Genomic DNA, 10941 nt, shown 5'->3' with positions numbered 1-10941 from the left:
GACTCCATCCATCTACCATTACTCTGATGAATGTATAGCCTATGCAAGCCATTGGCTAAGTTGCTTGATAATCTTTGTTATCATTATTAAATTTATAACTGCAGTGTAAGGACAGAAAATTAACCGAAATATTTGCATTAATCGACTGTAGGTACAAAACTATATATTTAAAATTAATTAAGAATGGGGCTAATTACATATAAATCTTTATTTTATGTAGCAGAATGCGAGGAGCAGCCTAAATGATCTTACATTTCCAAATGATTCATTAAAAGCAGTTAAAACAATTTGGCTTTTTTATTAATATTTCTTCACCAAAGTTCTAGTTGGTTTCGTTGGACATTGAATTCTGCTACTAGCTTAATTTGACCTTTGTAAAATTCAAATTTAGGTGTTAGATATGTAAATCCATTGGAAATGGTTGTTTTGCATGTAAATTTTCTAGATAAAACAATCTGAAACACCAATGTTTCCTTTCAACTTTATCTGAAAATATAGAATCATAGCTAACAACCCTAAGAGGGGTGGGGGGGCGAAATTTTTCTCCACCATCTCACAGGAAGAGCTCAGAATCAAAATCCCCAATCGGAATTCGAATTCTGAAAGTGACACATCTCCAAAGAATTCGAATTTTGAAAACTGCCTAATAAAGCCAAGTAAAGATCATATATCCCAAACTTCCAGGGACAATAAAAAGAGATCATAAAAAAAAAAGCAAAATCGAAGCAGAAAGTGCGAACAAATCCCGACAGAGCGAAAGTAAGAACAAATCCAGACAGAGCGAAAGTGCGAACAAATCCAGACAGAAGAAAGAATCATGCAAATACCTGAATCAATTGGAAAACCTAATGTTGCCGGAGAACAACTCTCGGTTTCTTTCTCCTTTCTCACCCTCCCCATATCTCCCCATTGCTCTCTCTATATATCGATCTCTCTCTCTCTCTCTCAAATCTTATCCCTTCGAAACCGCACTCCTTCGCGTTGCGATTCACACTTTTCTCTCGCATTTATTTGTGGAAAAATATACGAATTCGGTTTTATATTCCATCCACGTTTTACTTTTTGTAAAGTGAAATTCGAATTTTATATGGTATTATTTGATTATTTTATTGTGTTATTAGAATATTCCCCGTGTTCTAAAGTGTTATTAAAATATTCTCCCGTGTTACTTATTTAGGGTTGTGTTATTCTAATAATATAGTGTAAATTGAAAAACAATTGGGAATATGTTGAATAACACAGCCCCAAACCAAGTAACACAGAAGAATATTCTAATAACAACGTAAAATAATCGAATAACATCATATAATGTTTGAATAACACTTCATTTTTTATAAGTAATGCAGATGAAATATTCATATAACATAACGAGATATTCATAACTATTGCAATCCGAATGTAATTCTACGTTGGAAGTTTGGAGTTGTGATGTAATATTTTCCCATTTTTGTGGTTCCGTTTCGAACCAGACGTGATATATATAAATGGGGCATTTACATGCACGCCACCCAACTTTGATATATTTAGAAATTTAGGGGTTGAGCTAAAAGATATTAAATTTTTGTTGTCGTTGTTGATCCAAAATTATGATTCGCACAAAATCAAATTTTACAGAATTTATTACATAATAATAAATAAATAAAAACATTCCATTATTAATATATATGAAACATAAAGAGTCATTTCATTAAAAAAAAAACTCATTATTTACGACAATCCCATATTCGGCTCGGCTTGTTAAGTAGCTTATGTTTGAATAGTTCGTTAAGTAAACGAGTTGAACACCAATTTTTTTTTTGCTCGAATTATAAATGAACCGAACACAAACAACACTTTGATCGATCGTGTTCAACTCGTTTTAGCTCAAAATAAGAAAATATATATATTATTTATGTAATGATATATCGTATATATTTATATCTAAGTTTGAAATCGCTATAGCTCTTTGTGATCATGTGGTTTTGTGTTTTTTATTAAAAATGATGCAGATTCGAATCCAACATCTTATATCCATTTTTTTAATCTAATTTAAATGAGTCAATTTCGAGTCGAAAACGAGCCGAACATAAACAAGAACTTATAATGTAAATCGAGGCGAGCATAAACGCACTGTTAGCAGCAATTTCAAACACAATTTGAAAACGAGCCAAGCCTAAACTCACTTAAGCTCGTCTCGTTTACAGTCCTAGGTATTTGTCCCGTCTCGTCTATAGTTCTCCTTTGACATGTAAAGATGTGGTTTGTCTAGAGGATAAGAGTGTCGTGCTAGCCAAGCGAGAGAAATATTTTCCTGCATTAAAGGTATGTTACAAGCTTTTGGAAGTTTTACATAAATACCACTGAATTCATAATTATTTATATATCTAACACAAACTTAAAAAGGCTTATTTTACTTTTGAAAAGTCGAAATGATGGTTTTATTATGGGATATAAAAACTTGTGTGGTTTAAATGCAAAGAGTAAAATTTAGGTGTTGCATATGTAAGTTCATTTACATAAGATGAATTTGATGCTAACCAAATATCTATCATCAATGAATCTAGCACTTCTAATGATTACTAATCTTCACTTTCATGAAACCTTTAAACAAAAAAAAACATGTGTGTACAAATAGGGGTAGAATTAGATTATGTCAGGGATGGACTCCCGTAAAATTTGAGATTTGAAAATTTTAATATTTTTTATATTTAGTTTAGGTAATCTAATGATTTTAGGGTATGTTTGGGGCAGCTTATTCACGTAACCTGTTTGGGTAAAGTGCGTTTTGGTAGCTTGTGTGTTTTCAAAACGCTGAAAGCAGCGTTTTCACATCGCACATATCTAAGTGCGGTGACAGCTTTCTGTCGGCAGTCTGACTTTTTCAAAAAAATAAAAATTTGTAATAGCCACCGCACCTAGCTTATCAGCAGATTATTCAAAAAAGCTGCAGCTACCCCAAACAGACCCTTAATCTCCCCCTATGTACTTTTTGCCTAATACTTTTTATATATATATATATATATATAATAACTTTATATGATGCTCTTGATATTATTTGGTCGTATCATCTCTTGTAACTTGGTGCAAATTTTATAAGTAATGATGGTTGCACTCTAGGGTATCATATCCGATAAAATATAATTCTCCTAGGATATGTTATATGTTATGTGTTAATTAATTTCACAATAATAAAGATTTATGTGTTCATTTATTATGTTAAGGTAAGCATTAACCAGCTCAGGTTTGGCTATATTCAAAATGATTCAATTTTGAAAGTTGAATTGTAGTCTACTATATTTATTGTGCCACATCCCTTAAAATGCATCATGTAGTGTGACGCCTATTGTATTAACTTTCTAATTATTTAAAATTATAATTTGTTGCATCATAATTCATGTCAAAATGATATTCAAATTATCTCCATACTTTGATGGCATAATGACCAAATCATGTTTTAATATGAGTTAAACTTCAACCAATTCAGGCTTGAATGAGATTCAAATAAGATTGGAATTTGAACTCAAACCATGCAAATATATGATTCAAAGTTTGTTTCAAAGATGCACATATTTTGATCCAATTTAAAATTTTTAAGTATATTAAAAGAATAATTATTTAATATATTTTTAAAAAAAATTTATGATGAGAAATGAAAAAATAATTAGTTTCTATACATATTACAAAAGATTTACAGGCATATCACTCAATTATTTTGTATTTACATATCTGACAACGAAACTTCAAATTTTATATGTATCCACCTTAACTATGCTTCAAAATGTACATTTTAACTTTTAAAAGTTAAAATAGTGATACTTTTGATGTGATATGAAGCATTTGTATGGTAGAAATATAAAAAAAATGATGTTTTGTTCAAATCATAATTGTCATCGTTGAACCATCACTGCCCAAGAACCAGTGTTTAGTTTGAAACATGGTTGCGTGATCGCCACTACCACCAACAGTGACAACGACAACATGATCAAATTTCATGACACATCTATGACAACTTAAATCTCTTTAAAGTATAAATTTGTGAAACATCTAAAATTATGTTGAAGGTATTTTCAATACCAACTGTATATTTTCGGACAACATAAACAACTTCGCCTAAAAATAGGGGCAACAGATGTGTCATCAAAATATTTTTATCACATAACATTAATCTTGATGGATTTTTATAAGGAGTCTTCTAAATTCAAATTCAAGATTGTTCAAAACCCCATTTCAACAAGTTTAAAGTCAAACTTGCTGGTCGGCTTGATAGGATGGGACCAATCGTATCAAAATTGGACCAATCCCAATCCAATCAAGCCCATATTAAGTTGGTGAACCACAATTGGAAGCTTTGGATAATCATTTTAATGGTTAAATAAAATCAAAATTTGACATATTTATAGTTGAATTGAGTGTCACAAAAAGAAGAGTCCAATGAACCCAATATAACTAACTTATGAAGGTCATTAAGACACTCAGATTATTAAAAAAAAAACTTTTTTTATTAAAAGGGATCAATATGAAAAGTCTGATTTAGTGATTGGGGAAATTATTCACCAGAAGACCAAAATGACCTTCTAAAAATGCCATAAATAAACCTCCTCTCTTTGTTTGGAGGCAAGGAGGGGAAGATGAGGAATTACATAGTTGACAAACAATTCTGCAACATACAGGATTTTCTATAGTTGACTAGCCACCAACATATAAAGTCATCTTGGCTAGCCGCTGATGAACGACTACGAAGAATTGGTCTCAACTTACCACATTCTTGTGAATTTTCTGCTCGATAGAGTAATTATCACCTTTCGGGGAAATCTAGTGCATTCCCAAACTTGCTCTACCCACGGGCGATCAGGAATATGGAGTATCAGCCAATCAATCTACAATACTATCATGAAGGGGGTATAGCAAATCACCCTTGAAGTCCACTCAAACAACGAAGAGCCCATTAAAACTTTCCTAATAAGTGATAATTTTAATATCAAATCCAAGGATTTGCTTATCAATACCCTCCAAAAACTTTGAGATGCCTTTGGCTGGTCAGCAACAAAGATGCTATGGAAACCACTCTAGGTCGCCTGCCACCATCTGAACGTTAATCCAACTTTTTGACCCATGAAGTATAAAATCATATGTTCAGCAATAACTCTGGCCTGACCAATTCAGTAAGAAATGCAGAAACTAAAAGGAGTCGGCTACATCTAGGAGGTGCAATACCCGACATTGGTCTCTAACGTGATGTTGGTCCAGAAGACCAACAACATGCAGAGAATGTGCACTGACCTCGCCAACTTAAATGTTGCCCTCCCAAAGGATAGTTACCCATTACCAAGGATCAACATGTAGGTAAACTAAGGGGTTATCCACTCTATAATGAGTTTCCTAAATGCTTTCTTGAGCTACCACCAACTCAAGATGCACCTGGATGATGAGGATAAAATGGAGTTTATAACAAGTAATGGTATATATTGCTATAATATAGTAGCCTTTGGGCTTAAAAGCCTTGGGACTACCTACCAACTTCTCATTGATGTAATGCTTCTAAAGAGAAAGGACAAAATATTTAATTATATGCGGATGATGTGTTGGTTAAGAGTCAATCAACCAAACAACCCATAGAAGATTTAAGAGAAACGTTTTGAAACCCTCTAAAAATATAATATGACAATTAATCCACTAAAATGCACTTTTGAAGCATCCACATGCAAGTTTCTCGGCTACCTCTTGACTTTAGAAATAATAAAAGCCAATCCATAAAAAGTGCAAATATTTTTCAACATGTTATCCTCCAAAAGTACCAAATAAGTGTAACAGTCAATCGTCAGATTGCAGGTCTGAGCCAATTCATCTCAAATTCGAGCGAAAATGTGCAACATTCTTCAAAATGCGTAGAAAGAAAAGGAGCTTTGAATGGTTAGTCAAATGCAAACTAGCATTCCAGAAGCTGAAAGACTCCTTAGCTTCACATTTACTACTCCAAAGCCTGAAGCCAAACAAAAAACTTTCTATGTATTTGGGAGTAAGGACTGAATTCATCAGCTCAGTGTTGGTTAAAAGGAATTGGGGAAGCAATTTTCGATCTATTACACTGACAATGTCCTTAGAGGTGTCAAACTCACATCCCCGGTTATAGAAAAACTAACTTTTGCTCTAATTATTTTCGCTCGCAGGCTTTGACCCTACTTCTAGACAAATCTGATTCGGGTATCGCTGACCATTTACTCAAGTCCATTCTTACACAGTCAGAGCATTTTGGTCAGCTCCTTAAGAGGATGGTGGAGCTAAGTGAACTCAATGTCGCCTACATCCCTGATAACACAATTAAGGCGCAAATAGTAGCAAACTTTTTAGTTAATTTTTCTAAATCATGCAAGTTAAATGAAGGATCTACAACTGGCACTAGACCTGTGTCTTGTACATTGATGAGGCCTCCAACCAGATGGGGAGCAGGGATCGGGCTTGCTCTGAGTAGTCTAACCGGAGAGCACCTCTATTATTCAGTCGCAATTGAGTTCAAATTCATGAACAATCATGCGAAGTATAAAGCTCTAATTTTTGGTCTGTGTTTAACTTATGAAATATGCACTTGAGATCTCCATGTGAAGCCATACTCATAGCTAGTAGTGGATGTGAACAAAAAATTTGAAGCCAGATATTAGATGTGGCCAAATATCTCAAAAAAGTTAAAAGTCGCCAACTTTAAAATCAAACACTTCATTAGGGAGGACGATTCAGTGTTTGATCTCCTATCGAAGTGCGTCCTCTTGGGAGAAGGATTGCCTCGAAGGCCTTTTTAGTTGTAATTGAGAAACCTGAAGCAATGAAAGTTGAGGTCGAAGAAGAAAAAGTTAGATGGATCCTTACATCCATTTACTAGAGACTAGAATGATTGCTGAAGAAATTACCGACCCTAAAAGGCTCAAGTGCAAAGTGACCCAATACCTTCTAATTGAAGGAAATCTTTTTTGAAATTCAGCTACTTCACTTTACTTAGGTGCATTGGGGAGAACAAAACAAAAGACATCCTTTGAGAGATATGCTAGGAAGAGTGCGAGAGTCACAATTGAGAAAAGACCCTAGCACACAAAGTTAACTGACAATGTTACTTATGGACGACACTCCTGAAAAACGTAGAAGATTTTCTTAGAAGATATGAGCACTATCATATGTATGCACCATTGCAGCAGTAATCGACCCATACACTGCAACCGATCATGAGCCCTCAGCCTTTTGCCACCAGGTGTTCGACATCCTTAAGTCATTACCACCATTAAAGAGTCACCCAAAATTTCTTCTAGTCATCACAAACTTCTTTTTGAAGTGGATCAAAATAAAGGCTCTTGCTTGGATAACTGCCGAGGTCATTCCCACCATTAAAAAGTCACCCCAAATTTCTTCTAGTCATCACAAACTTCTTTTTGAAGTGGATCAAAATAAAGTCTCTTGCTCGGATAACTGCCGAGGTCATTCTAAACTTCATCTGGACGTACCTCATCTACCAATATTATTTACCTCTTGTCATAATTACCGATATTGGGACACAGTTTGCAGATCAAGGGGTAACATAATTTTTCTGAAGTCAGAGAATCAGCCTAAAATTCATATTAGTGCATCATCCCAACACTAATGGTCAAGTAATAGCTGCAACAAGAAAATCTAGAATCTACTAAGGAAAAAAGTTAAAGAACCGAAAGAAAACTAAGCAGAGATCCTCTTGTCGGTTCTCTGAAAAATCCAAACAATGCCATCTATAGCGATCTGACAAACTCCATTAATGTTATCCCATGGAATGAAGATGATGTTACTAGTCAAATACAACCATCATAGCCATCGAGTAGTGATGGCCTCAACATTCAATTTGGAAGATTAACAAGAGGCGAACAGCGAAGGAGTAATACTCGCCCTTAACTGGGAAGAAAAGAACCAAACCAACTCAGCCCTCCGATAATAAGAGGTTAAGAGATACATAAGCAACTACTATAATAAACACATTCAGGAGAAGACCTCACCTCTAGGGACCTTGTAATTAAGAAGGTCAATCCGGCTATGTGTGGATAGACGATCGACAAGTTTGACTAGACTTTCATCAACCCATTCATCATCAATCAAAGATTCTTCCCTTAATCTCACAAGCTCAAAATATACACTAGGAAAGGAGTCCCCCAGACGTGGAGCCGAGACAATCTAAACAAATTTGTTCTTTAGAAAAAAAAATATTATACCAACACCCAAAAATTATTGGAAGATTTTTTTCAAATTGCAAATTTTTACGTAATAAATATTAAAAAAATGATTTGGCTGACTATATGCATAATCTCAAGTTCAAATTACTCTCGAGGAACTCGAGGAGTTCATGCGCTTCTATGTCTAGCCAACATTTGGGGAACTTGAAACTGGGCATTGAATTCAATAACGATGCGAAGATGTGTGATCCAAAAAATATTCAAAACACTCGCTTGCAATGCTCACACATCATAAATCTGTCTCCAAACTTGAGTTGGAAGTCATTATGAAGATGGCTCTCTACCCAGCAATGAAAAAATCCTTAAGGGATACCTAACAAATCACATAATAATTGAGTCTAGATGATAACCCTACAAAAACAGTGACTAGATCCACTTAATAAGCTTAATACAGGGGGTAATTCACCTAAGACAAATATCCAGCGATCAAGTTTTAGGAAGTGAAAGACATGATTTGGGCATCAACTACAAAAATTAACAATAATGAAAGTTGTAAGATCTATAAAAAATGCTTAAAATGACTGACAACAATGCAAGACATTCGATCAGCATTTAATGCCAAAAAATTTGACCCCTGAATGCCCAAGCATAAAAAAACACGTCTCTAAACTAAAACCAAGTAAGAATCTGGAAATGGTTTTTTTCCCAACAACAAAAAGCTCCACGAAGTGCGTTGAGTAAAGCACTCTGGAAGCAAGTCTCAATGGTAATGGACATGGCAATTCGACCTAGCAAATGAGATGGTAAGAATTAACCCGGGCGACAAACACATCAAAATTGACAAAAAAAACACTCTCTTATAGGACAAGCAATCAATCGTCACTACACACTACAAATAATAAATGTTAAAGTACCATAAAGTTAAAAATGAGATTCACATCTTTAAATAAAGTAGATCAATAAAATCCAGATTGCAAAATCTTAAAAGCAGTTCTTTCAACTCCAAAATATCCCCCAAATTTTGAATCGTGATATTTCTAAATAATTTCAAGGGTTTCTTCTATAGGTACACATCTTCAATCACTTGATCATTTTATTTTCTATAAAGATATGGTCATCTTAAAAGTAATATCTGGCGTCATGGATAAATTTTTTCGTTGAAGGAATGTCAGGTCATAGGACATAATATCATTAACTATAAAATTTATTATGTCAATATACCACGAAATGTGTCATTAGTAATAGCAAATAGTTGCTCATCAGGGAAATTCTCATCGATCTCTTTTTCATAATTACATAAATTCCCCTTGATCAAATATCGATAAATGGTCTGCAATTTGATTATCAAAACTCTTCCTATATACAACTTTGATATCAAATTCTTGCATCAAAAGGATCCAACTAATCAATTTTTGTTTGGGCATCCTTTTTTACATAAGATATCTAATTGCAGAATGGTCTGTACGAACTATATATTTGGATCCAATAAAATATGACATAAATTTATCAAAAACATATACTATAGCAAAAAGCTTTTTCTCAGTAGTGGTGCAATTAGATATCATTAACGACAACATCAACACCAACCAAAAGTTGCAAAAGACTATAAAAAAATTTCAAGAGGAAACAACGAGCTGACCTCATATAATAATTCTGATTAGCCAAGAGTGAGATCATTAAACCAACAAGGAGAAACAACAAAGAAAACAACACAACAATAACCAAAAAAAAAAAAAAACTAAATATAAGAAAAAAAACCACAAAAACCATAACATCACACCAACACGATCGAAAAATAAAGAAAAGACAATAATATGAGACTACAAAACTAAGCTCAAAACTTACACCTGCATGAAAACATTAAAATCCCATCCAAATTTTTGAATATATGAAAATAAAAAAAAAAGATTTATATATTCAAAGATGATTGAATTTTAATCACACTTGACATTCATCAAGGATTATAACCAAACTCAACTATAAGAAAAAATCAAAAATAAAATAGAATATTAACAAAATTAACCACCAATAGTCCAAAATAGCCAACATCGAAAGCACCAACAACAACATCACAACAAAAAAAGTCTAACCAAGGAAACAAGAACCTTACAACAACATCAATTAAAAAAAAAAGCCTACAATAACACCAACAACATCAACAACTGCAACCACATAAAATATGCATAGAGAAAAGAGAGAACACACCAAGCCTAACAAAGGGAAACAACCAAAACAACTGCACAACGAAAACTTACCAATAGAGAATGAAAAGATAATAATCACTTAAAGACTCGATTAATAAAATACAATGATGAATAAAAGAAACAACCAACACCATTCAACAAAACATAATACGTATTAAACATGTAGAAATGCTTTAAAATTATATCCAAGAATTTAAATAAATAAGAATAAAAGAGATTTTAATTATTCAAAATGGGTGGATCTTAAAACTATAAGACAACAACAAAACATAACAAATCATAACAATAAAAAACAAAGAAATCATTTCTAACTTGCTAAAAATAGTTTAATAAAAAATCGGTAAACTTACATGTTAAAATAAAAATCAAACACAAAAGCAATAAGTTCCATCAAGTTTATGAATGTATTAAAATTAAAAAATAGTTGAATTTTATTTAAAGGGATGAAAAATAATAAAGTTAAATCCAATCACATAACAAATAAAGAAACTAGATATAAAAACACACACACTAAATCGAAAATAAAAACCATGAAAATCAATAATAAAATCATGAAAATTTCTCTTGAATTTTCATTT

Source organism: Phalaenopsis equestris, unplaced genomic scaffold (assembly GCF_001263595.1).
Source record: "Phalaenopsis equestris unplaced genomic scaffold, ASM126359v1 Scaffold000022, whole genome shotgun sequence".
In the NCBI taxonomy this organism is placed as follows: domain Eukaryota; kingdom Viridiplantae; phylum Streptophyta; class Magnoliopsida; order Asparagales; family Orchidaceae; genus Phalaenopsis; species Phalaenopsis equestris.
Note: the sequence above shows the minus strand (reverse complement) of the source record.